The 26,315-nt window shown below is 42.3% G+C and overlaps 1 protein-coding gene across 2 annotated transcripts in view; it reads left to right on the top strand.

Moving 5' to 3' along the window:
* Nucleotides 1–26,315, top strand: part of LINGO1 (leucine rich repeat and Ig domain containing 1) — a 728,722-nt gene that overhangs the window by 84,496 nt on the left and 617,911 nt on the right. The window contains exon 1 of one of the 2 annotated variants that reach the window (XM_079991600.1): nt 21,407–21,485. The exons of the other annotated variant lie outside the window; for it this stretch is intronic. The gene's annotated coding sequence lies outside the window, so the exon portion shown is untranslated. Of the gene's footprint in view, nt 1–21,406; nt 21,486–26,315 lie in introns of those variants that run through there. 2 annotated transcript variants of the gene reach the window in all.

Below are 26,315 nucleotides of genomic sequence, written 5' to 3'. Positions count from 1 at the left end.
TCACCCATCTTGTATTTGTGCCTCTCATTTTTTTTGCCCAAGTGCAATACTTTACATTTCTCCCTATTAAAATTCATCTTGTTTGTTTTGGCCCAGTTCTCTAATCTGTCAAGGTCATTTTGAAGTGTGATCTTGTCCTCTGGGGTGTTAGCCACCCCTCCCAGTTTGGTGTCATCTGCAAATTTGATCAGGATGCCCTTGAGTCCATCATCCAAGTCGTTGATAAAGATGTTGAATAAGACCGGGCCCAAGACAGAACCCTGTGGCACCCCACTAGTCACTCTTCTCCAGGATGAAGAGGAACCATTGATGAGCACCCTTTGGGTTCGGTCAGTCAGCCAGTTACAAATCCACTGAGTGGTAGCATAGTCAAGACCGCCTTTTACCAGCTTCTTTACAAGAATATCATGGGGCACCTTGTCAAATGCCTTGCTGAAATCAAGGTAGGCTACATCCACTGCATTCCCTTCATCTACCAGGCTTGTAATTCTGTCAAAAAAAGAGATCAGGTTAGTCTGACATGACTTATTTTTCAGAAATCCATGCTGACTATTGGTGATCACAGCATTCCTTTCTAGGTGCTCACAGACTGTTTGCTTAATGATCTGCTCCAGAATCTTCCCTGGTATTGATGTCAGACTGACTGGGCGGTAATTATTTGGGTCCTCTCTTTCCCCCTTTTTGAAAATAGGGACAACATTTGCCCTCCTCCAGTCTGCCGGGACTTTGCCTGTTCTCCAGGAATTCTCAAAGATGACTGCCAGTGGTTCTGAGATCACATCTGCCAGTTCTTTTAATACTCTTGGATGCAGTTCATCTGGCCCTGGAGACTTGAATACATCTAAACTAGCCAAGTATTCTTGTACTATCTCCTTAGTTATTCTGGGCTGTGTTTCCTCTGCTGAATCATTTGCTCCAAATTCTTCAGGTCGGGCATTGTTTTCCTTATCAGAGAAGACTGAGGCAAAGAAGGCATTGAGGAGTTCAGCCCTTTCTGTGTCCCCTGTTTGCATTTCACCATCTTCTCCTCTGAGTGACCCCACTGTTTCTTTGTTCTTCCTTTTGCTACGAACATACCCATAAAAGCCCTTTTTTGTTGCTTTTAACCTCTCTAGCAAGCCTGAGTTCATTCTGTGCTTTAGCTTTTCTGACTTTGTCTCTACACGTGCTGGCTATTTGTTTGAATTCCTCTTTGGTGGTTTCCCTCCTTTTCCATTTTTTGTACACATCCTTTTTTAATCTTAACTCAGTTAAAAGTTCTTTAGATAGCCACCCTGGCTTCTTTAGGCACCTTCCATGTTTCCGTCTCATTGGTATTACCTGAAGTTGTGCTTTTACTATCTCCCTCTTAACAAACTCCCAGCCATCATGAACTCCCTTTCTTCATGCTGGAGCAGAGTGACTAGTGGGGTGCCACAGGGTTCTCTCTTGGGCCCCGTCTTATTCAACATCTTTATCAATGACTTGGATGATGGACTCAAGGGCATCCTGATCAAATTTGCAGATGACACCAAACTGGGAGGGGTGGCTAACACCCCAGAGGAAAGGACACATGAAATGGTGGTAGGTACCATGTGTGGAAGTCTATGAGGTGGGTGGGTGGGAGAGTCGGTGGGGGTAGGTTTTGCTTTGGATGTAGTAAGGAATTTTCAAGGTTTGAAAAATATTTATTGGAAAATAATATGAAGTTACTTTCCAAAATGTTAAGTTGTTGCTAGTGTGGCATACTAAAGATGAAGAAGTTAAATCAGTAATCATACACTGGGCACAAGATATTGGGCACAATATCCAATTTTCATCTTGGGAAAGGTTATGGAGGCAAGACTTACAATTTACAACATGCTGTGCACTGAAGGAGCACTACAGTCATACATCGGTTTATGACTCCCACACATTGGGTTAAAGACGCTTCAGGTTGAGCATTTTCACGTTGCGTTCCACAGCGACCCGGAAGTAACGGAACGGGTTACTTCCGGGTTTCGCCACTTGCGCATGTGCAGATGCTCAAAATGACATCACGCACATGCGCAGAAGCAGCGAATCGCAACACACGCAGATGTGGGTTGAGTTCTGCTCAGGATGCAAATGGGGCTCCGGAACGGATCCCGTTCGCATCCAGAGGTATATGAAAATGATGTATTGGTGGTATTTAACATCTATAAAATTAGCAAAGATGTATAGAACTGCTTCAAATATATGTTGGAAATGTAAGGAGAAGGAAGGCATGTTCTGCCACATGTGGTGGACATGCAAGATAATAAAAGCATTCTGGGAAATGATATATAATGAGTTGGGGGGGGTTTAAAATAATGTTTGTGGAAAAAGCTAGAGGCTTTTTTATCAGGAATTGTAGGTGCAGAGATACCAAAGGAGCAGAAATGAATATTTATGTATGCGTGGATACTACTGGCCCAGAGATGGAAAGTATCTGACCAGACACAAATGGCTGATGAAAATGATGGACTACGCCAAAATGGTGAAACTGACCAGGAAAATCAGAAACCAGGAAGAGAAGAACTTTAAGAAGGAATGGGAAAAAATTACAATGTACAGTGGTACCTAGGGTTACAGACACTTCAGGTTACAGACGCTTCAGGTTACAGACTCCGCTATCCCAGAAATAGTACCTTGGGTTAAAAACTTTGCTTCAGGATGAGAACAGAAATCATGAAAAAGATTAAAAATGGTAACCATGGAAGGGCAGAGGGGAGTCAAAGGATTCAGGGAATCCTAAATGATGATGTGGATGTTTAATGTTTGAATTTAAATTTGCAATGTATAACTCAATAAAAAAGATTTATAATTTTTATTTTGAAAAGGTTTTTGTGTGTGGTTAGGGGTGGGGGGGTTGGAGGCATTGGGGGTGAATGTTGGGGTGGGTGGGGGGTGAGATGATGGTGGGGAGGAATGGGGTGGGTGAGTCTTCAGGATGGGGGTGCAGGGTGGTGAGGGGGTGGGGATGGTTTCACCAGTTCATCGATTCAGGTTGTGTCTGGTTGCTATGTCCTGCTGTGGTTTTCGTTGTGTGTTCGGCTTTCGGAATGTGAAGTCAAGGATGGCTGTGTTATCTTGATCAGAGGTGTCTGTCAGGGAGGAAGACTTGAGTGTGTCGGTCTGAAGCATTCCAGAGTTTGCTTAGTCCCTTTTTCTAACTTTTCCCCATCCATTTTCTGATCTTGTATTATGGTTCTCATGTGTCAGGTCCAGTGGTTGCCATTTGGGTGGCAGTTGAGGTTGATGTCTTTCAGAAGTTGTAGGGCTCTGAGTTTGTTGGTGGCTGTGAGTTGTTTTGTTTCAATGGTCACAATGAGGTGTAAGGGGAAGCCCCATGAGTATTTTATTCCAGCTTCTTGAAGAATTAAGGTACAGGGATGTGGATTTTTTCTTTGGTTCAGGTTTTTTGAGACAGATCTTGTAGGGCCATTGTGGGGGTGTTCCTATATTGAGGGGGTTTAGCTTCTTGAGGTTATTCCAGATACACCAATCTCTCCTTCCCATCCCCAACTTCTCCCAGTGCGTCCCACTCCTGGCTACACCCCTTATCAGGATCCTCTTCCTCCTCTTCCTCTTCCCCATAGTCCTGCCAGTTCATGACACTCCCCTTCTAAGGCAGACATCCCATCTGTCTCAGGATTCTTTTGGTTAGAAATGACACTTAAGATGCATTGGAGGTTAGAATGGAAGAATGATGAAGCTTGCCGAGTTGCAAAAGGCCCATTCTTCCACTCTATTTTTTACAGATAAAAAAAGCCTCAGAAATTGCATTTAAATTGTATGCAGTTTTTCTGTAAATTACACTTTTTTGTATGTTTTTCAGTTCCTTTCTCCCTAAAATGTGCATTTTTGTTCACATGTTTTTAAATCCAAGCCTCATTACAAAATGTAGAGAAGTGTGTAATCCAATTGCGAACTGTGTTCTAGTCTGCATGTCACTCTGGGACTGGAAATTGGGTTGGTTCCTTTTAAAATGCAGGCTGAGTGCACATACACACGGACACAAAACCAGTAAATCAAGAATCTAGCATTACCTAAGTGCATTTCATATTCCATGACTATGAACCACAACACAGGGAATTGAATCCCAACCCAGTGTGACCCTTACAAGTCCATCTCACCTCTATTTACGCCCCCCCCCCCATTCTTTGTCCACTGCGTGAGATCTCATCAATTATGGAGCAAGCCACAGGGGGTGGCCTAGTGCTCCTAACTTTAGATTTATTCCAAGTTATCCTAGACTCCCTACAGTTACATACTCGGTGACCAGCTGAGCCTGTCCTTTTGAGACAGACAAAGGGAATACTGTAGACATTCTTGACAGAGAAAGAAGCCTTTCTGGTAGGGAAGGTTTGCCACATATTTTGTGTTGGTCCAGAGTGGGCATTGCCATATGCAAAGTCCACATACAAAAACACAAATACAGTGGTACCTCAAGTTACAAACGCCTCAGGTTACAAACGCTTCAGGTTATAAACTCCACTAACCTGGAAGAGTTACCTCGAGTTGAGAACTTTGCCCTAGGATGAGAACGGAAATCGTGTGCCAGCGGTGCAGCAGCAGCAAGAGGCCCTATTAGCAAAAGCACGCCTCTAGTTAAGAATAGTTTCAGGTTAAGAACAGACCTCCGGAACGAATTAAGTTCATAACTAGAGGTACCACTGTACACAGTTTAAGATGCAACTGAAGGAGGATTGCGCCAAGTGGGGCACCACTATTTTCTCTCATTTGTTTTTAAAGCAATATTTACAATTCAAGGGTTACATTCTCTGTAATTTCAGTATTGCACAAAACACTTGGCCTGTACATTGTAGACAGTCCCGGCCCATAATCATCTCAGGGATAGGTACCACAAAACTTCGTAATTTACTAGCAGTGGGCAAACTGACCCTGTTGCAATTCTGGGTGCTGGGCAATGTATTGATACATTGTCCAAAACTGGTTTGAAGCCCACATTGTGGTAAAGCATGGCCTCCATGGGGTTGTCCCTGAATAAGTTTGGCCAACTACGTCTTGGACCTGGTATTCACCTCTATGGATGTGGGTGATCTGACACTAAGCAAAAGCGAAACAAAAGAAGTGCCATGGTTGGATCACTCTCTGGTGAAACTGGACTTCTCTGCAACCCTTCTTCTCTGCAGGGAGGTGGGACAGATTCAGATGGTCTGCCCCCGCCACTTAATGGATCCAAATGGTTTCCAGAGAGTGGTAGGGGCAGTGGTGTCACAACGGGGGGGGGGGGGGAGCGCCCCAGCTGCCATGTCTGGGGGGATGACAAGAAGGCACCCCATGGGGGCTCGCAGTGGTGCAAGCAGCCATCACGCTGCCGCAGCCGCATGTGGAGGATCCTCCATTCGCGGCTGCAGCCGTGAGCAGAGGATCCCAGCACCATCCGTATGGCACTGGAGCGCCGGCGCCAGCAAACCACTATGTACAGCGCATGTGCAGCATCACTACATATGGTGCATGCTCTGTACATAGTGATGCCGCACATTCGCCTTACTTAGTGACGCCCCATCCCAGGTGTCACGACACCTTTGTTCGCCCCTGCGTAGCAGATGTTTTATCCCATGTTGATGGCCTTTCAGCTGATTCCCTGGTGGCCTGCTGAAATGCAGCATTAACCAGGGCTATCGACTATCTGGTTCCAAAGCACTTTCTTCGATTGCATGGAGCCTGGGCAGCTCCGTTTTTCTCTGGAGCTGAGGGCAATGAAACAATTGCTGAGATGGCTAGAGTGCTAGTGGCGCAAACTCATTCTGAATCTGATGATAGCAACGGTGAAGAGGAGCTTCTTCACCACCTCTTTTGCATCTGCAGAAAACAGCAGCAGAAGACTCAGGTGGTTCACAATTTAATGGAACCACCTTTGCCACCGGTGCTTTGTAAAGACTCCAAGATCTACTACAACAATTCTGCAAAGTTTTTTTGCAGATAAAGTCAGATTCGGATAAAGTCAGATTCGGAAAGAGGTAGACTTCACCCTAGGAGCAGGAGAGTGCTGGAGTCCTGTCTAGTCAAGTTGAGTGGGATCAACTCCAATCTGTTACCTCTGAGGATGTGGACAGGCTGCTTGGACAAGTGAAACCAACCACCTGTCTCCTTGATCCTTGCCCATCCTGGCTAATAAAAGCTAGCTGGGAAGTGTGATCGGTTCTGTGGGGTGGTGAATGCTTCCCTCTGTGAGGGAGCCTTCCCAGACCTGCTGAAAGAGGCAGTTATTAAACTGTTTCTTAAAAAAACATCTTTGGACCCAGCCAAAATGTCCAACTATCGCCCCATCTCAAATCTTCCATTCTTGGGCAAGGTGATGGAGCGGGTGGTTGCTGAAGAACTCGAGGCAAGCCTAGAGGATGCACACCCTTTGGATCCCTTCCATTCGGGATTCAGGCCTCATCATGGGACTGAAACTGCCTTGGTCGATGCTCTCTGGCGGGCTAGGGATAAAGGTGATACCATCAACGATAACATCCTTCTGGACCGTCTAGAGGAGCTGGGAGCTAGGGGCACTGTTATACAATGGTTCTGCTCCTTCCTCCTCGGCTGTGTCCAGAAAGTGGTGTTTAGGGATGAGTGTTCAGACCCCTGGACTCTCACTTGTGGGGTGCCTCAGGGCTCCATCCTCTCCCCCATGCTTTTTAACATCTATATGAAGCCGCTGGGAGAGATCATCAGGGGTTTTGGGCTGGGTGTTCATCAATATGCGGATGATACCCAGCTCTACCTCTCTTTTAAATCAGAACCAGTGAAGGCAGTGAAGGTCCTGTGTGAGTGTCTGGAGGCAGTTGGAGGATGGATGGCGGCTAACAGATTGAGGTTGAATCCTGACAAGACAGAAGTACTGTTTTTGGGGGACGGGGCGGGTAGGTGTAGGGGACTCCCTGGTCCTGAATGGGGTAACTGTGCCCCTGTAGGACCAGGTGTGCAGCCTGGAAGTCATTTTGGACTCACGGACTTCCGGGTTAGCGCCTCCGGTAATGGCGGAATTCCTCTGATCGGGAGGAATTTGCTTCGTAGGAATCCAGGTCTGGCTGCCACGGCGAAGGCGGAGACCCACTAGAAATCACAGGCGGGTGAAGCCTGTGAATGTGGGATTTGGCTGGCACCTTTTGCGCCTCCCCTACTCGCGGGGAAACCCGGTTTCGGGGATCCGGAGCGACGTGGGGTGAGTGGCGCAGTGCTTCGAATTGACTGCTTCTTCCACGGAGCGAAGCCGCATAGCTGTTGCCGGATAGCGCTGACTTTTTCCTGTGGACAATTTGATCTTAAAGCAACTACCTGTATGTAGAGCAGAGAATTGGATTTTTAAACGTCTTAATTTGGTGCCGAAACGGGGAGGTCTAAAACATGAAGTCCACCTTCCCCTTTTGTAAATAGATTGAAGCAATGAGGATGCAAGCTGAAGTCTCGGAAAGCCTATTGTAAAGGACTAAATTTCCATCAGTAAAATATACTAAACTCCCCTTGGTGGCAGGAGAAGGGGGGGGGGATTTTGGACTGAGTATACCTGCAGGAGAGAGCGAACAGAGTTAATATACCACCGCTCCGATCCTGGAAACGGGCTGCCAACAGGACTGACCGTGATTAGAACGTTCACTGACAGTTAGTTAAATAAGAGGAATACATTGTTTCCATGGTCTCCATCTGCGTTTAAAAAGGAGTAAAAGTAACAGAAAATTGAAACTAACTTTATTGTTTGAATTGAGTTTAAAAGGACTAATACAAATAGAAACTGTTTTCCTCTAGAGGAACTGTTTCCCTCTAGAGGAAGCTTTTGAAACTGTCACAAGAGTTGAGCTGGGGGAATTTCCAGCTGCAAGATAAAAACCTGTGAGATTCTGGGGAACTTGAATCGGTTAAGAATGTTGACAGAAGAGGCCTTAGTGATTGTATTATGTAAGATAAGTGACTCACTGGAACAGCTTCACAAAAAGGTGGATGTGGTAACTACCAAAATTGACAATTTGGGACAAAAAGTGAACACCAATATAGAAACTATTCAGAAACTGACACAGGAATCTACTTTGACATGGCAAACTGCGGAGAAGGCTAGGGAGAAAGTTATTGCCGTTGAACCTAAAGTAACACAATTGGAGAGAGAGAGAGTCCCAGCCTTACAGATGCAATTTGATGACCAAAAGTTGATGCCTGTTATGATTGAATTTAAAGAAAATCAGATTTCGAGGAGCAGAGCCCTACCTGAACTGGAGAAGGAAAGTTTGATAGATTTCCTTACACAGGAATTTGATGACTTTTGGGACCGGGACTTGGGTCAAGAAGAGATTAAAATTGTGAGGGCTCTCGGACTTGGAAGAGGAGGGAAAAAAGAGAAGAACAAAATAAGAGACTGTTGGAAATACCAGAGGAACTTAGAAGAATAACAACAGTCAAGAGTGGAAATTTTGAAAGACGTCCTGAAATACCTTTCGGATCTTAGATTTAACTACGGAGATTTGGTTGCCCTGTCGAGAAGGAATAAAATCATCTTTAGGTGGGAGTTTCCCCGAGATCTACTCTTTAGCCTCAAAGGAAGGAAAATGAAAGTAAGATCAGTGGAAGACAAAGTAAAGTTCATGTATAAATATGAAGAAGACTCACAGAAGGGACTTGGGAAAGAGTTAAGAGCATCGGACAGAAGATCACCAGGTTGATGGACTATAGGGGATTGGTGGATATGACTGGCAGAATCCGGGACCAGGGAGAAGAGTCGGTGGAAGAAGATTGGAAAAAGTTTAAAGACTATTTATAAAAATATTGTAAAATTAATGAGTGTTAGAAAAATGTTGGAAAGGAGCTATATAGCTTTAATAGAAATGTTACAAGGAATTGAGTACAAATAGATTATTAGAGTATTAAAGGGAAAATAAAGTTAAAATATGTTAAGACAATTATATATTAAAGGGAAAAATAAGGTTAGAATATGTTAAGATAAATTACAGGACAGAAAACAGAGGAAGATGGAAAGGAATTGCTGAAACAGTTAATTAAAGTGGAATACAAAAAGGGAGGTGTGAGGAGGTCGTTGAAACAAGTAAATGAAAGTTAAGATACTGAACTTATTAGATGTTGTCAGAGATGTGTTTTAAATTGTGTTTATTTGGTTTTGTTAATTTAATGTTTGGGGGTTGGTTGTGTGGTGTTTTTGTTTTTGTATTGTATTGTTTTGTTTAATTCTTTGTCTTTCTTTTGCAGTCTTTAAAACGTTAATAAATATTATATATAAAAAAGAAGAAGTCATTTTGGACTCACAGCTGTACATGGGGGCGCAGGTCTCAGGGGCTAGTGAGAATCAGATGCCATGACTGCTCAGACTGTGAAAATGAAGGAATGGTGACACAGACAGAGCAGCATCTGACAGAAGAAGGGGAGAGTTTGCCCCCTCTTCCTTCAGCTTTCCCAGTAGCTGATTCAGAGACAGCACAGTCAGGGGAAGAGCTTGATAACTTTGAGTCAGTAGCTAGGCAACCAGAAGTGAGGGAGCGTTTGGGAGACTCTTCATTTGAGAGCGGCAGGGACTTTCCTCCCAGGCCTCATACTAGGAGATCTGAAAGGATTAAGTGCAGGCTCAACAGAATTACACAGGCGGGAGAGCGGGACATTGGCGCACTTCTTGCTGCGGAAGGCATGGGGATTCAGAGAGAACAACTGAGATCCTGAAAGAGGGTGGCTCGATGCCGCTCTCTGTGTGTTGTTGTAAATAAAATGGACTATAAACCTGTTAGAGGCTCATTAATTCTTATCAAAAACTCTCAGAGAGAAGGGGAAACTCCCATGCCTGCCAGCATATCTCACAGCAGGTCAATTCTGTTTCCAGGGCAGCTGTCTACTAGCTCCACCTGGTATGCAGGTTGAGACCCTACCTGCCCACAGACTGTCTCACCAGAGTGGTGCATGCTCTGGTTATCTCCCGCTTGGACTATTGCAATGCGCTCTGTGTATGGCTACCTTTGAAGGTGACCCATAAACTACAACTAATCCAGAATGCAGCAGCTAGACTGGTGACTGGGAGCAGCTGCCGAGACCACATGACACCTGTCTTGAAAGACCTACATTGGCTCCCAGTATGTTTCTGAGCACAATTCAAAGTGTTGGTGCTGACCTTTAAAACCCTAAATGGCCTTGACCCAGCATACCTGAAGGAGCATCTCCACCCCCATTGTTCTGTCCAGACACTGAGCTCCAGCGCTGAGGGCCTTCTGGCAGTTCCCTCGCTGTGAGAAGTGAGGTTACAGGGAACCAGGCAGAGGGAAGTTTTTAATGCTTGACGTTTTATTATTTTTTTATATTCTGTTGGGAGCCACCCAGAGTGGCTGGGGATTTATTATTATTATTATTATTATTATTATTATTATTATTATTATTATTAGACAGACAGACACAGATCCCCATCACATGATCCCATCTTGGGAGGGGCCAAGTGTGTGAGTGAACAGAAGAGGTCGCCCTCCCAAAGTACCTGCTCAGGTAGTGAATGTACTGCATCCTGTTGGTGTAGAACTGGCACTTCCCCTTCCTCTGGTAGGAAATGTTCGGCGTGGGGGTGGGGTCTAGGGAGAACCAAAAAGTGGGGTCAATGAGAATGAGAGTCAGTTGTGGGAAAGTGAGTACTGGGGGGGGGGGAGAGAGAAAAACACAGACTCTGAAGGGGCAGCATATCCACCAGCATTCCTCCAATGAAAATATCCCTGTTTTTATCTGAGGAATGTTGGAGGGTGTAAAATAGCCTGGCCTCTACCTCTTCCCATGTGACAAGCCTCATCACTCCCCTGGGGAAGCCAACTCTCCTCTTCTTCCAGGCAAATTCATACAAGGGAGAAAGGCATAGACCTGGTAGATAATTTGTAGATGGGAAGGGTGTATATTTGGATAATATAATAAAATAAAGGACTATTTCTTAAAGTTCCCAGAAGGGTAGCAGTGTTAGGCTAAGTACACACTGTAACTTTAAAGTTGGGGATTTTAACTCTGAGGGGCAAATTGACTTCCGGTTTCCGTCGCGAGCAGAAAGGGAGTGCGGAAAACCTCCGGAGGAGTTTTCCGAGTAATACAGGGCTTGGGGGTGTCGCAAAGGCACTGAGCCCCCCAAAAATCTCAAGGGGGAGACCCTTGGGGGAGAGATACCCAGCCGTGCAGAAGCGGTCCGATGTTTTTTCGGGGTTTTTTTCCGAAAGATCTCGAGGCGGCGAGACCACTAGCACAAAAGGGAAAGCAACGACCCTGTATTATGATGCCTCTGGCTCCCACTGAAGAATGCGACGAACCTCCAAAACTGTAAGAGCGGAACCCTTAGTGTGAGTAGACTTATTTAATGTCACAAAATCTGAAAATACACTAAGAGAACATCGGATGTCAGACGATTTAATTCAGGAATTCACCTCGGTAGAGGATTAAAATGGCACAGGCTACAAAGTCGCAAAGTGGAGGAAGGAAGTATCTCTCTGCCTGACTGAGCGAATGCAAAGTTAACGTCTCGGACTTTATTGCAGGGAATTAAAGAATCTGAAACATTCCACTGTTTTGGAACAATGATCGCCTCTCTTGGGGGGAGCGGTTAAGAAAAGAGCAAGTAAGGAAGCTTTATAGAGCCGTTTAAAATGGAGCTTTTCAGAGCGGATTAAAAGGACAGTTGGAAACGCGGCTCAAAGAAACACTCTTAAAGAGAACTTTTCCTAACTGTGGGACCTTGCTGATGTTTCTGGGATTTATCAAATGTATGTTTTGCAAGGCTAGGACAGAAAATTCATGAAGTTAAAGCATCTGGAACTCTAATTTGAAGAACTTTTATTTGAAGAGCTTTAGGACCCTTTGAATTTCAGAATTTTTTCTAAAATTTTTCGCAAAGGCTGTATCTATGTCGTGCCTATAAATTTTTGGTCTTTTCTCTTCCCACTCTCTCTCTCTCCTTTCATGTTTCCTTATGTTACTCATGATATTTTCATCCCTGTTTTTACCTTACTCCTTTCCTTTCTTTTCGTTTTCCACTATAATAACATAATTAACAACCTATCCTCCTCACCCTCAGTTTTGAGGGAAATTTAACCTGTCTCCACCAACTTGAACTGGAACAGTATTTAATCTAAGACGTCTCTCTACTCTTTGAAATAAATAACCGCTGAATGACATGCTGAACAACTTCAGGTTCTGAAAAGTCGGACATTATCTGATGCAATCAGTGAGGACCTCTTGATATATTTATACCTCCCCTAGGACTACAAAAGTGACCTAATAAAACTTAGAATCTGAGGCAATAACAAAACAACGAAAACTTGACATATCCTCTATGAATTGTTCAGGCCGACAAGTGGCTGAAAACTACAGGAAACTATAGAGATTGAACAACCTTTTTGGAATATAAAAAGAGATTACCTTTTTTTTTTGGACTATAAAAAGAGATTACCATTTCTGTTTTCTTTTCTTCCGTTGTTGAAATAACTATACTAACATACTAACATAACTCAAATATATGATAACAAAAGGCTATAGGTAAAGCTAGTGGGACTGGATAATATTGAATAAGCCATTGAAAGATTTCTCTTTCTCTTTGGGGGATAAAGGTTGGATGGAAATTAAAGAGGATAAGTTAATAAGGGAAACAAGTGATGTAAGGAAATGATATAAGAATACATAGATAAAGGCATTGAAATTACAGAAAGGGTAGAAGAAAGATTGTATGCCCCCTAGGGGAGAGATCTAAAAGTAATGCCAACTATTGAGAAACAAATCATAAAATGTCGGGGGGGGGGAATGGGAAAAAAGTAGGAGGGACACCAGAAGAAAGAAAGGCATCCCAAGAAGAGGAAATCAGAGATTTAGACATCCTATGGTTAAAGATCAAAGAGGAATTTAAGCAAAGTGAATTACATATGGAAAGCAAATTAGGAGAAATACAGGAACAGATAGATAGGAAAATAGAAAGCGCTGTAGGAGAACTCTCTAGAAAGATACAAGACTTGACAGCCAAGTCAAAAATAATTGAGGAATCAAAAGAAAGAAACAGAAAAATTAAAGGAAGAAGTAAAAGATTTAAATAAAATGCAAGATCAACTATGGGACAATTTAGCCATGACAGAAATGTGTCAGAAACAACTCAACTTAAACTTTAGAGGTGTTGCAGAAGAAGCAAACGAGAATATAAGAGAAAAAATGGTTAAAGAACTTGCAAAATGGTTGGAAATAAAAGAAGAACAAGTAGCATACACAATAGAAAGTGCGTTCAGAATAAGAGGGAAACTAATTAAGTAAAAAAAAAATCCTGGTGATTGTTTAGTAATATTTAACTCTATTGAAATGAAGAACGTAATACTAAGAACAAGCTACAAAAGAAAGTTAATGATTGGAGGTCGTCCAATTATTATCTTTAAAGAAATTCCAATCAGGATTCTGTGCAAAAGGGAAGGATACAGACAACTAACTAGTGCCCTGAAGAGAAACACAATACAGTACAAATGGGAATTCCCAGAAGGGATTTCCTTTTTTTACAAGAATAAAAAGTTCAAGTTGACAGACATACAAGAAGCAGAAAAGTTTTTGAGAAGATATGAAAAAGATTTGGGCAAAGAAGAAGAAAGACATGGAGGAGGAGAAATGGACATAGAGGAGAGGAGGGGGAAAGGAGGGAAAGAGGTTGAAGAGGAGAGGAGGGGAGGGGAGGCAGAGGAAGAAGCGGAAGATATGGGATCGGGGGAGGAAGAGGAGGGGGAAGACATGGAGACAATTGGAAACAGAAGTACTAGAATTTAAACCAGAAACTAGGATAAAGTGTAGTTAGTAATAAACTTAAATGACTCTTACGTTTTTGTCTTGGAATGTGAACGGCTTTAACGAAAAGTCCAAGAGAAATAAATTTGAGAAAATTATAAAGAAAAAAAATATTGATGTGATTTGTTGCCAAGAAACACATGTTGCCAAAAAACACAAACATATCTTAATAAATAAAAAGTTGGGAATAGAATTCATCAATTCAGATTCTAAGAAAAAAAGAGGGGTAGTAATCTATGTGAAAGAGAAATTAGAACCTAAATTAATATGCAAGGATGAGGAAGGAAGAATTCTAGGAGTACAAATTAACTACCAGGGAGAAAAACTTAACGTGGTGATGGTCTAGGCCCCAAACACAAATAAAACAGAGTTTTTCAAAAAAACTGGAACAAGTTTTATTAGATCTAGAGAATAACAAACTGGTCCTACTTGGAGATCTAAATGGAGTACCGACACCAGAATTAGATAGAAGCTCGAAAAAGAAGAATTTAAACCAAGGGAAACTTCCGAGAGCGTTTAATGACCTTGAGGAAAACTTAGACTTAATAGATATATGGAGACACAAAAATCCTATGACAAAACAATTCACTCACTTTTCAGAGCCACATCAGAGTTGGAGCAGGCTGGATCAGATATGGATATCAAGAGAATTAACAATAAGAGTGTCGAAATGTGAAATACAACCTAGAACACTATCTGATCACAGCCCAATAACATTACAATTAAATTGGAAGATCCAGGGTATGTACAGATGGAGAATGAACGATTATTTATTTGAAAAAGAAGAAGTGATTGAAAAAGCTAAAACCACCCTAAAAGACTATTTTGATCTAAACATTAATAACGAGACAAACATGGATATAGTTTGGGATGCCAGTAAGGCAGTGTTAAGAGGTTTTTTGATACAACAAAATAGTCAAAGAAAAAAGGTGAGAGAACAAAAAAGAAGAAGAATTAATTAACCAATTAAGAGAATGTGAAAAAAACTTGATAGGAAAAACCAAATTATGATGGGAATAAGCAACTGTATAAGATGTTACAAACACAATACTCAATATTAATAAATCAAGAGGTGGAATGGGGAATTAAGTTAATGAAACAAAAAATTTTTGAATCAGCAAACAAAACTGGAAAGTTTCTGGCATGGCAACTGAGAAAAAGAAGAAAACTTAGTGTCATTAACAAAATAAAAGTAGAAGAACAAGTCTTGGAGGATCCTAATGAAATAAAAAAGAGCTTCCTTAAATTCTATGAAAACCTATATAAAAGAGAAGAAGAAGATGCAATAAAAATAGGAAAATATTTAGAAGAAAATAGTTTTAACAGTGTATCGGAAGAGGAAAGAAGTGCATTAAACAAACCCATAAAAGCAGAGGAAATTCAAGAGGCGATAAAGAGGATGAAATTGGGGAAAGCCCCAGGCCCAGATGGTTTATCGGCCAAATATTATAAAGCCCTGGAAAAACTTATAACACCGGTGCTATGTGAAGTAAAGAGATTTTAAGAGGAGGAAGAATACCAGCGTCCTGGAAAGAGGCATACATTACGTTGATACCAAAACCGGATTCGGATAGACTTAATATTAAGAACTATAGACCGATTTCATTATTGAACAATGATTACAAGATTTTCGCAGACGTAATGGCAAGCCGACTTAAAAAGTGTTTAGTCAATCTCATCCATACTGATCAGGCTGGTTTTTTACCTAACAGGCAAATAAAAGACAACATAAGACATACAATAAACATCATTGAGTATTTAGAATGCCAAAATGAAATTCCCGCAGTTTTAATGTTCATTGACGCCGAAAAGGCTTTTGATAATGTATCCTGGCATTTTCTTATAAAATGTTTGGAAACGACAGGGATAGAGGGCACATTCCTGGAAGGAATAAAAGCAATTTACTCACAACAAAGCGCTAAATTAATTATTAATAATAATTTAACAGAATCCTTTGAAATCTCGAAGGGTACAAGATACGGGTGCCCTCTGTCACCTCTTCTGTTTATCATGATGTTAGAGATAATCACAAATAAGATAAGGAAAACTTCAGAGATTTGTGGAATAAAAATTGGAGTGAAAGAATACAAATTGAAAGCATATGCCGATGATCTTATGTTGTCTTTGGAGGACCCAAATGAGAGTGTCGGTAAGGTGTTAGATTTGCTAGAAGAATTTGGAAAATTATCTGGCTTTAAACTAAATAGAACAAAAACTAAAATGATGACTAAAAATCTGAAAGAAGAGGTAAAAAACCATCTTGAAACTCAGACTGAAATTAAGGTAACTAAAAAAGTAAAATACCTTGGAATCTGGTTAACGATGAAGAATATAAATCTGATGGAAGATAACTATACAACCACATGGAAAGAAATAAGGAAGGACCTGGATACTTGGAATAGAATAAAACTTTCTTGGTCGGGGAGAATGGCGGCAATTAAAATGAGTTTATTACCAAAATTGCTATTCCTATTCCAAAATATACCAATAATTAGGGGAACCTCAGTATTCGAAGATTGGCAGAAAATACTCTCTAAATTTATCTGGCAAGGGAAAAGACCAAGAATTAGATATAATTACTTACAGATCAAAGAGATAGGGGAGGATTCGCAGTTCCAAATTTAAAGTTGTATTATGAAGCCTCGTGTCTTTGTTGGGTTAAGGATTGGATTGTTATTAAAAATAAAGACCTGTTAGACCTAGAGGGATTTAATATAAGATTTGGCTGGCACGCTTACCTATGGCGTAATAAGGGAAAGGTCCATAAAGGATTTTCTAACCACATCTTTAGAGGGCCACTGCTAGAAGTGTGGGAAAGAAACAAAAAATTATTGGAACAAAATACCCCTTGGTGGTTATCGCCAATTGATATCCTGACAATAAAAAAAACAAACATCGAAGGAGAAAGATGGACCTATGAAGATTTGTTAGTAAAAACAGAGACCGGCTGGAAGATTAGGCCATATGAAGAAATAAAAAAACAAATTGACAGGTTGGATCCAATTTCACCAAGTTAACTCTATATGGACTGAAGATAAAAAGAATGGGATGAGTGAGAAAAAATCTAGATTCCAGATTGAAATATTAGAAAGTAAAACAAAACTCCTATCGAAAATGTATGGCCAGTTGCTTGAATGGGACACCAAGGATGAGGAAGTAAAGGAGGTAATGGTGAGATGGGCAATGGACCTTGGACATAACATAGAGTTTGATAAATGGAAGGCATTATGGAACAAAGGCATGAGATTCTCGGCATGTACAACACTCAGGGAAAATATGTATAAAATATGTATAAAATGATGTACATCACGCCGGTAAAATTGGAAAAAATATACAAAACAGGTGATAAATTATGCTGGAAATGTAAGATCAAGGAGGGTGATTTTTATCATATGTGGTGGTCGTGTGAGGTAATCAGAAAATTCTGGGAATCTATTTACAATGAACTAAAAAAATCCTAAAATATACCTTTATAAAAAAAAACCGAGGCCTTTTTGCTGGGGATAATTGGAGAGGAAATCAAAAAGGAAGATAAAACACTCTTTCAATACGCAACAGTGGCTGCCAGAACTCTAATAGCGCAGAATTGGAAGACATCAAAAATCCCAACCATAAAAGAGTGGCGATCCAAATTATTTGATTGTTTAGAATTGGCAAAAATGACACAGAAAATAAAAAACCAAAAAGACATAAAGTTTAATAACGATTGGAATAAATTTATGGTATACATGGAAACTGAGGTAAAAAATCTAAAAATCACAGTAGGTATGATATAACGCTTGTGACGCAAAGAGCTTTCTGAGGAAAAGAAACTGCAGATAGAAAAACTTTATAACACATTCCAAAACCGAGATGAAGGGAAGTCAATTAGTGTTGTGTGAGTTAATGTAAGATAATTTGTTGGTGTCTTATGTCAGGTGATGGTTTTTTTTTCTATGTTTTTTTTTCTCTGTGTGTCTATGTTTTGTATGTTGTCTTTGTTTTAATTGTATGATGTGATACAATGAATTAAAATCAATAATAAAAAAAACTCTGAGGGGCAAACTACAGTGCCCATAATTCTTTGAGGAAAAGAACCCGCCTCAAATGTGCTCTGAAACACTTCCGGGTTGGCGCCATCGCCGAATGGCGGACTCCCTCCGAGCTCCGGAGGGAGCCTGCTCGGCAGGGGCTGGGTTCTACCGCGCCGGCGACGCGGGGACCCTCAAAAACCATGGGTGCTGAAACCCATGGGCATGGTGACTCGGCGGGCACCATTTGCGTCCCCCCGACCCGCGAAGGAGCCTTTTTAAAGGCTGCGGAGCGGGTGACAGGGGGGGTGGTGGTGCTGTGAGTCCTCCGCTTCCCCTGCCGAGCGAAGCCGCATGCCATTCGACGGAGAGCGCTGACTTCTTCCATTGAAAATTTGGACTTTAAAAGAATAACCCGTGAGTAATTGGAACTTGGATTAAAAAAGGGGAAAAATTATTTTTAAATTCGGAGCGAGCGGGGGAGGTGCAAAAAGGAAGTCAGCCTCCCCCCTGTTGTAGAGGAGCTAAAGCAAAGGATTTGACAACTAAGATCGAGTGCAACCTTTTTTTGATAAAATTATTAACTTCGCGATGGAAAATTATAAGACTGGGCTGGAGGAGAAAAGTGGAATGTGAATTAAAAGTCAACCCCCCCCCCCCCGGAAACCCCGGGAGCGATCCGTAAGAGCGCCGGGAGAGGAGAAATAGAGGTTTTGACAGCTGTCAAAGGAGCTGTCAAAGTGGAAGAACAAAAAGAGAACTTTGTTACGAGGACTTTGCTGGTCACATTTGTTACAAATTGGATATAAATTGTTTAAAACAAGGAATAATAAGTTACTTTGACTGTTGGGTGTGATCAGGAAGGAAACTGAGTTACTATAATCCCTCTAGAGGAGCTGTGGGACACTACAAGTATTGTTGGCATCGAGTTTGAATAGGACTTTTTATCTCCTGGGAAACTGCAGAAATGGAACACTATTTTGTCTACAGAGGTTTACACACTAAAGGAGACAATAGATTTATCTATTGAAGAATGGAAGGGACTTGACGTAATGTTTTGTTCCTGAATAACAAAGCCTCTGCAGAGGAATTAGAAGCTTTTTGGAATTAGAACATTTGTGCAGGAGAGCGGGGGGGGGGGGGGGGGAAAGAGGAGAGAGAACAACAAGAACAACAAGAATAACAAGAACTGGACAAAGTCGGAAGATAGACTCCTTCCAAGATTGGACATGTGAAATCAAAGATGACCAAAAGACGGCAAAGACTAATAAAAAGACGGCAAAGCGGACTGGTGAAGGACTGTGGTTTAGATGTGGGAGCTCCAGGATGACAGTAGATATTGACGGACATTGGGAACGCAACCGGGAAAGGGGGGAGGGAAATTTGGAATCCAAAGGGTGTTAAATTACATTTTATTCTTTTTTCTATTTTTCTGTTTATTTTAATCTGTATTGCATATTAAAGAGGGGAACTCGTGGAAGGGAACAGGTCGATTTTAGGGGATGGGAAAATATTTTTTAAATTGGGCCAATGATAATAATTTTAAAATTTGGGGTAAGAATTTGTTGAATCTATTTGAAAGAATTGGAATACAAGAGGGGGAGGGGAGGGGAAGTCTTGGAAGGATGCCAATGAAAATAAGGTTTTAAATTTGGATGTTTTTCTTTTTCTGTTATATTTGAAAATCTTTAATAAATATTATTTTTTAAAAAAAAATCAAATGTGCTCTGAAACAATGGTGCAGGTGGCAGCAAAGAGCCTTGAAAGAAAACAGCTTTATGACATAAGCTATAAGGTTAAGACTGCTTTGTCACATGCATAAAGTAAAGTCACAGTAGCTGTGAGAAAGTTGTAAGATGGTTGTTGAATGGTCCAAAAATTGCGGCTTGAGCGTGTATTAAATAGACGCACCTTTAACCTTTTAATTTACTCATTGATAATTTACTTATTGCAGCTGGGATGCTTAAAAGTGTGGCATCCAGAACGGGTCTTATATATGCACAGACCTCAGTATTTGCTGGTACCCAGTATCTCCAAATCCTTGAAATGATACAAGGAAAAAGAAAATTGCACCACACACACACACACACACACACACACACACACACACACACGTCTCCAGCTTGGGGTGGCGGGGGGGGGGGGTGTTTCTTAGGCTGTGTGGCTTTCTAGCTGTGCCTGCCTGCCTTCACTTCTTTAAAGCATTTGGTGTGACTGAAAAGCTGACACTGGGAGCAGAGGATTACAGACTGCAAACAGGGAGCAGCAGGCAATGACAGTCAGACAGACGGAGGGAGAGGAGCAAGAAGCAACGTCTTGCGAAATGATTATAAATGGCCTCATTCCTATGCAGCCGTAGTGAAGAGACCGGTGGTTTGATTTCAGATGAAGAAGGGCTTGGGAGCTGGCCGCTGGGTTAATCAGATCCACTAATACAGCCCCAGCCCTGCACCTGTTGCAGAGGTGGAACCAAAGTAGCAAGGGCTTCTTGCCTTCAGTGGCTGGCTTTGCTATACCCAGGGCGCTGAGCCGCAATCAAAACAATGTGCTTGCAGTGCATATTGGATTTCAATAATAAGTGTCCCTGGAGCCTGCTAGGATGGTGAGAGAGGAGGGGGCAGCGCAGAGTCCAGAGAGTAAACTGGGCAAGCGGGGATCAAAGTGTGTATGTGTGTTTAAAAAGTTTTCTCTCTTTACCCCACTTCTCAGCAAGGCACAAATGAACTGTCCCTTTGTTGGTCTGTTTGCACCCATATGTGCGGAAACCTCTTGAGCTATCATCAGAAAGCTCAGCTCAAGCATTCCTGCAGGGCGGGGGGGGGGGGGGAGAGAGACGTGTACTTGGCCATCTTCATCACTGTTTGGAAGCCTTTTTGAATCAAGATGGTGAAGAGAGGGCTGTCCAAACCAGAATCATATTTAGCTGTGTGGAATGACTTCATTAATTTTTGCTATGAGAAAGTACCTATACATCAGTACTTGTGGGGTTAGCATTATAATACACAGTTCTTTATATCGGCATTAAGTGACTGGAAAGGAGTCTTCAGTCATCTTTGGTCACATCCACACCATACATTGATAACATATGGCTTTCCCCAAAGCAGTGGCGTAGCGTGGGGGGTGCAGGGGGGGGGGCCCGGCCGCACCGGGCGCAACATCTGGGGGTTAGGGTTAGGGGGCGCAAATCCACGGGTTAGGGGGCGCAAATCCATGGGTTAGGGGGCGCAAATCCACGGGTTGGGGGTGCAAATTACTTGCCTTGCCCCGGGTGCTGACAACCCACGCTACGCCACTGCCCCAAAGAATCCTGGGAACTGTCAGATATCCTTCACAGAGCTACAATTCCCAGCACCTTAACAAACTACAGTGTGCAGGATTCTCTGGGGGAAGCAATGTGCATTAAATACTAGAATTTGTGAACATCCAGTGAAGCCGAATATTGGAAGATTCAGGACAGACAAAATAAAGTCCTTCATGCAGTGCAGAGTTAAACTATGGAACTCACCCCCACAGGAGGCAGGGATGGCCACCAACTTGGATGGTTTAAAAGAGGATTGAGCAAATTCATGGAGAGGACTATTGATGATGGCTTTGCTGTGTCTCCACAGCTGGAAGGCAGCACTGCTTCTGCATACCACTCGCTGGGAGCCACAGGAGGGGAGAGGGCTGCTCCTGTGCCTGGGTCCTGCTTGCTGGTTTCCCACAAGCATCTGGTTGGCCACTGTGAGTACAGGATGCTAGAATAGATGGGCCATTGGCCTGATCCAGCAGACTCATCTTGTGTTCTTAAATGTTTGTTGCAGAGGTGACCTTTGCAGCTAAAACAAAAAGAGAGGTAGTGGAGGTGCCATTTTACTTTACTGTTGAACTGATTGCTGTTATAGAATGGCATTGTTAAATTTCTTCATTATCTATCTGTAACAGAATATGTTTTCTAGCCCTGAATGCAAGTCCTTGCCATAGCCAGAATCTGGCTCTTTGCTTTGCTCTTCATTTGCATAGTTTCCCCAAAACCACTTTTAGCAAATACATTTTCAGCACGTGGAGCACATGTTGAGGGATTTGAAAAGAATCCCTTTGCAAATATTTGCCTGCCTACTGCATTGAAGCTGGTGGATGTTAGCTGGAATCTCAATGCAGAACATCTTTGGGAAGTGTTCCAGGACTAAGGGGAAGTATGAAGCTGAAGAGGCAGCACACACCTGCTGCTGAACACCTGAAAACCAAGGAACAAGTGAGACATCCCCAAAGCTCCTTAGCACCCTTTCCTTTTGCATTCCTGTTTCAGTGGTTTCCCTTCTTCTGGGAATGCTAGTATGTGGTTGGTTGTGACATCCCTGACTACACTCAATCTGGGTTAATAGCCTTATTAATAGGTGAAAGGGGGAGCTGCTCAGAACTGCCGGCAAGGCAGAACTGTGCCCTTTTGAGTAATGGAGACACCCTGCTCTTTGTTTCAAAGTGAGAGAATGCTTTTTCTTTTCCCTCCACTGTAACCTGTGTATCATTTAATTTATTTAAAATTTCATCCACCCAAGAACTACAGGCAATGTACAGGCAAAACTATGCAAGGGGACCTCACCATGAAGCTATTCCTTTGGGAAATAGCCTGCCTGCATTATGAGTTTTACCAAGGTTGTTCATTGCTTGTGTTGTAGCTTTAACGTTTGAAATAAGGAAAACCCATCACACTTTACTGGGGATGGATGGATCCATCTCTTTCTGGTCCATTTCAGTTTCAGTCATAAATCCATTCTGTCCCATTTATGTATTTTTTATATTAAAAACCTGCAGAAATATTCTCATTTTAAATTTATGCATCTTCCCTTAAAAAATGTATATTACGCTTTCCCCACTTAAGAACATTTTGTATTTGTTCCTTAAAAGCAGAAAACTTCAGAGAAGTGACCCCTCACCAGTCACCTAAAGGAATATCTCTTTCCATGTGTGCCATCTAGACAGCAACTGAGGCCCTTCTCTCCCCTCTGTCTGTAGTGCAGAGGGTGGCAACATGAAAGAGAACCTTTTCTGTTGTGGCCCCCTGGCTATGGAAAATTCTCTCTTGTGAAGCTTACCTGGTGTACCTAGAGCAAAATCGTCACATCATCTTTCTGCTCACTCACACCATTTTAAAAACCTTTGAAGCATGGTGTCTCTTAAAGCTTATGTGAATTATTGCCCAGGCAGGTGCATTCTGTGAAAACAGAATGATCGCCAAAAATAACTGAAACGGGACACCAGGTGTTGGGTGAGAATTGGGCCAAATATTTATTGACTAACAGTGGGAAAGTGGGATTGGCATGGCAATAGGGCAAGGATCAGTTCCTCATTCCACTCAACACTTGCTGATGGAATGGCTCTCCTGGCAGCCCAGCTGGCACGTCCCAGTAGTCAGGGGAGATGGGAGTTGCAACCCAGAAACCTCTGCCTTGACATCTGCTCGTGGTTCCATTGATGAGCAGAGCCTTCTGGACAGGGCCTTCTCAGTTTCGGCACCTTCTCAGTTTCAGCACCTCAGCTGCAGAATTCCTTACACTTGGCAATGTTGCCCCCTCCCTTTTCTGACAGCTGTGCATTGTCAGTTAAAAATACATGTTTTCCTTTGGGAGCTTGGTGACACATGAAACAAATCAGTTGTTATTTTTGCCAGTTGCTAGGTTGTGATTATGATGAGGCTTAATATTTTATAAATGTTGGTTGTAGGTTTCCTTTGACTATATTGTGAACCATCCTGAGATCCTTTGGGAGAAAGGGTGGTTTAAAATTAATTGTACTTGCAAGTGCTACTACAAGATCTGGAGGATGCCATAGTCAGAGAACTTAAAAGCTCTTTTCATGGCAGAAAACCCATGCATGCATGGAATTAGTGCATTTTCAACCACCCTGCCTTTAACTGCTTTTTACAAGGCTGAAATTGCACAAGTGAAATGTGTGTAAGATGTGATAATACTGTACGTTGCTCTTAGAGCTGATATTTTTTCACCTCATTTCTTCTTTTCTCCTTTTTGCAATTCATACTGATGTCCTGCAGAATGATCCTCTGAGCCTCCTGGCCACAGAGCTTTATCATCTGAATGCCACATTCTGATATGCACATCTAGGTGACTTCTCCCATTTTGGATGCTCCCTTTTTTGATCCCGTAACACTGAGTCATTCTCCACGCTGGAGCATTTTAGTCACAGCTGTTTAGCTCCTTGGCTGATAATCTTTAAATCAATTTCATGTTACCTGCATTCATAGTACTTGTCAATGGAGGGAATTCCATTAGCTTGTAGTGGGTGCCTGACTGATTTCTTCCTATTCCATGGGATGGAGGTCTCCACAATTTGGAGCTGCTGTCACAGCCAGAAGCTTGAGGAAATTCTTGACCATAGTGTGTGGTGTTCACTCTTCATGCTGCACTGCCTTAAAGTTCCCAGCACCCTTGAGATTAGTAGATTGAGGGTATGATGCAATTTATTTATTTATTTAAAAACATTTTTACATGCAGTTGTTAAAAAAAAAAATTTAGACGTTCTCAGTGCTTTCTAGGCATTTTTAACCTGTTTATATTTTTTTTAAATTTAGTTGCATTGTTTTGTTACTTTGTTGCTGGCCATCTTGGGATCCTTGGGAAGGAGGAAAGGTGGGGATGGGTGGAGCAGTTTGATAATGAAGCAAGGAGGAGACTCTTTGATTCCTGTAGCCAGCAAGATGGAGATATGGGTGGTCCTACATGCTGAGCTTTGCCCCCAGTACCTGCTAATCGTCCTGTTCCTGCAAGCCAAAGGGGCTCAAAGGAGCTTATGTTTGGGGATGTGTTAGGTGCCATATGACAAAGCAACCTGCTGTTTGCTTTGCTGTTGCTAAAGTGGGCCTAGGCTGTTGCAGCTGTTGGGGTAATGAATGAGAACTCAGCACTGGACCTCTTGGTTATCTTAAGTGACAGTGTCAAGATCAATAGAATATTCTGGAGCGCTGCCATGTCATAAAGCAAGACAGAAACAGAAGCAATAGCAATGGTGCATTAACAATATGTTCTGGAAAAGAGGGTCTGTAATAGAGATTATGTTGGATGCTTGCTCTTGGACCCAGCAAGTTTGCTTAATGGCTTCAATACAGGCACAAGCAGTGATAACCCCTTGCCTTGATATTTCTGTCATGCTCAATTGCCTGCTAACTACCAACAGTTTTTGCCCAGTAAAGTTGAGGAACTGTGCATGCAATCCCAGAGAACAGGTCCTTGATATCACAGACATTTCCGTGTGCCCATATCTCTTAGGCTTTAAGTGCAGGGTCTTCGAACCCAACTCAGTAAAACAGCAACAAAACTGTAAAACCAATAAAGAGCAAAATCACCATAATGCTTAGGAGAGGAGAGTAGATTTTACTGGCCAGCAAAAGGATGCTAATGATGGTTCCAGGAAAATCTCACTGGAGAGAGGATTCCTGAACCAGGGAACCAGCACTGAAAAGGCCCTGTCTGTTTTTGCAATGCTCTAAAACTCCCTCAGAGGTAGCAGCGGGGGGGGCATGCTTAAGGTACTTCCTTCTTTCCTGTGTTAAAGTATTCATGCACTCAAACACATATGATGAAGATGCACCGAAGTCTTGTAGCAGTGCACACTATGCATATGGATGAAAGTCAATTCCATTGTGCATTCTTGATTTTCCTTGGGAAAATCCATGCAGAAGAGAACACTTCCCTTTCCTCACACACAGAATCATAGAATTGTAGTGTTGGAAGGGATCCCAAGGGTCATCCAGTCCAAACCACTGCAATGCAAGAATCACAGCTAAAGAATCCCTCTGTCATGGTCATCCAACCGCTGTTTAGAAACCTCCGATGAAGGAGGGTCCACCACCTTCCAATGCAATCCATTCCACCGTTGAACAGCTCTTACATACAGAAAATTATTCCTGTTAGAATCTCTTTCTTGTCAATTGAATCCAGTGGTTTGGGTCCTTTCTGCTGGAGCAGCAGAAAATAAACTTGTTTCATCTTCTGTGTTGTAGCTCTTCAGATATTTGAAGCTGGCCATCACATCACCTTTTATGGTTTCTCTTCTCTAAACATACCCAGTTCCTTGAACCATTCCTCATGAGGCTTGGTTTCCAGGCCCTTGGTCAACATGGTTGCCCTTCTCTGCACATGTTTCAGCATGTCAATATCCTGATCCAGCTCATCAACATGAAGCCATGCTGATGTATGGTTGGCCATACATGGAGTCCCTAATCCAAGAGTAAACCCTCTATTAACATTCACATTTACGAGATGAGTGTGTGTAGACAGGTGAAGATTCACAGTCAAGGCTCCAAGGCAAGTCATCTCAGAGCAAGAGGTTAACTACCTTGCTGGAAGCCCCATAGTTCTCTTTAAGAGCACTTTCCTCCTGCGTCCTGTTCTCCTCCAAGAATCTTTATTTGAGTGCCTTTGAGTTCTTCCTTTACAAACTAGATCCAGCTGTTCATTTCTGAATCCTCCTTTTCAGTGATTTTTCACTTCAGCTAAAGAGGCAATTTCTTGATTTGGTTCACTGTGGGTCCTGGAGGGAGAGACAGAGGCAGTCGTT

Source organism: Podarcis cretensis, assembly GCF_951804945.1.
Source record: "Podarcis cretensis genome assembly, chromosome: 9".
In the NCBI taxonomy this organism is placed as follows: domain Eukaryota; kingdom Metazoa; phylum Chordata; class Lepidosauria; order Squamata; family Lacertidae; genus Podarcis; species Podarcis cretensis.
The sequence above is the reverse complement of the archived record's forward strand: the minus strand, read 5'-3'. Positions and strand labels throughout refer to the sequence as shown.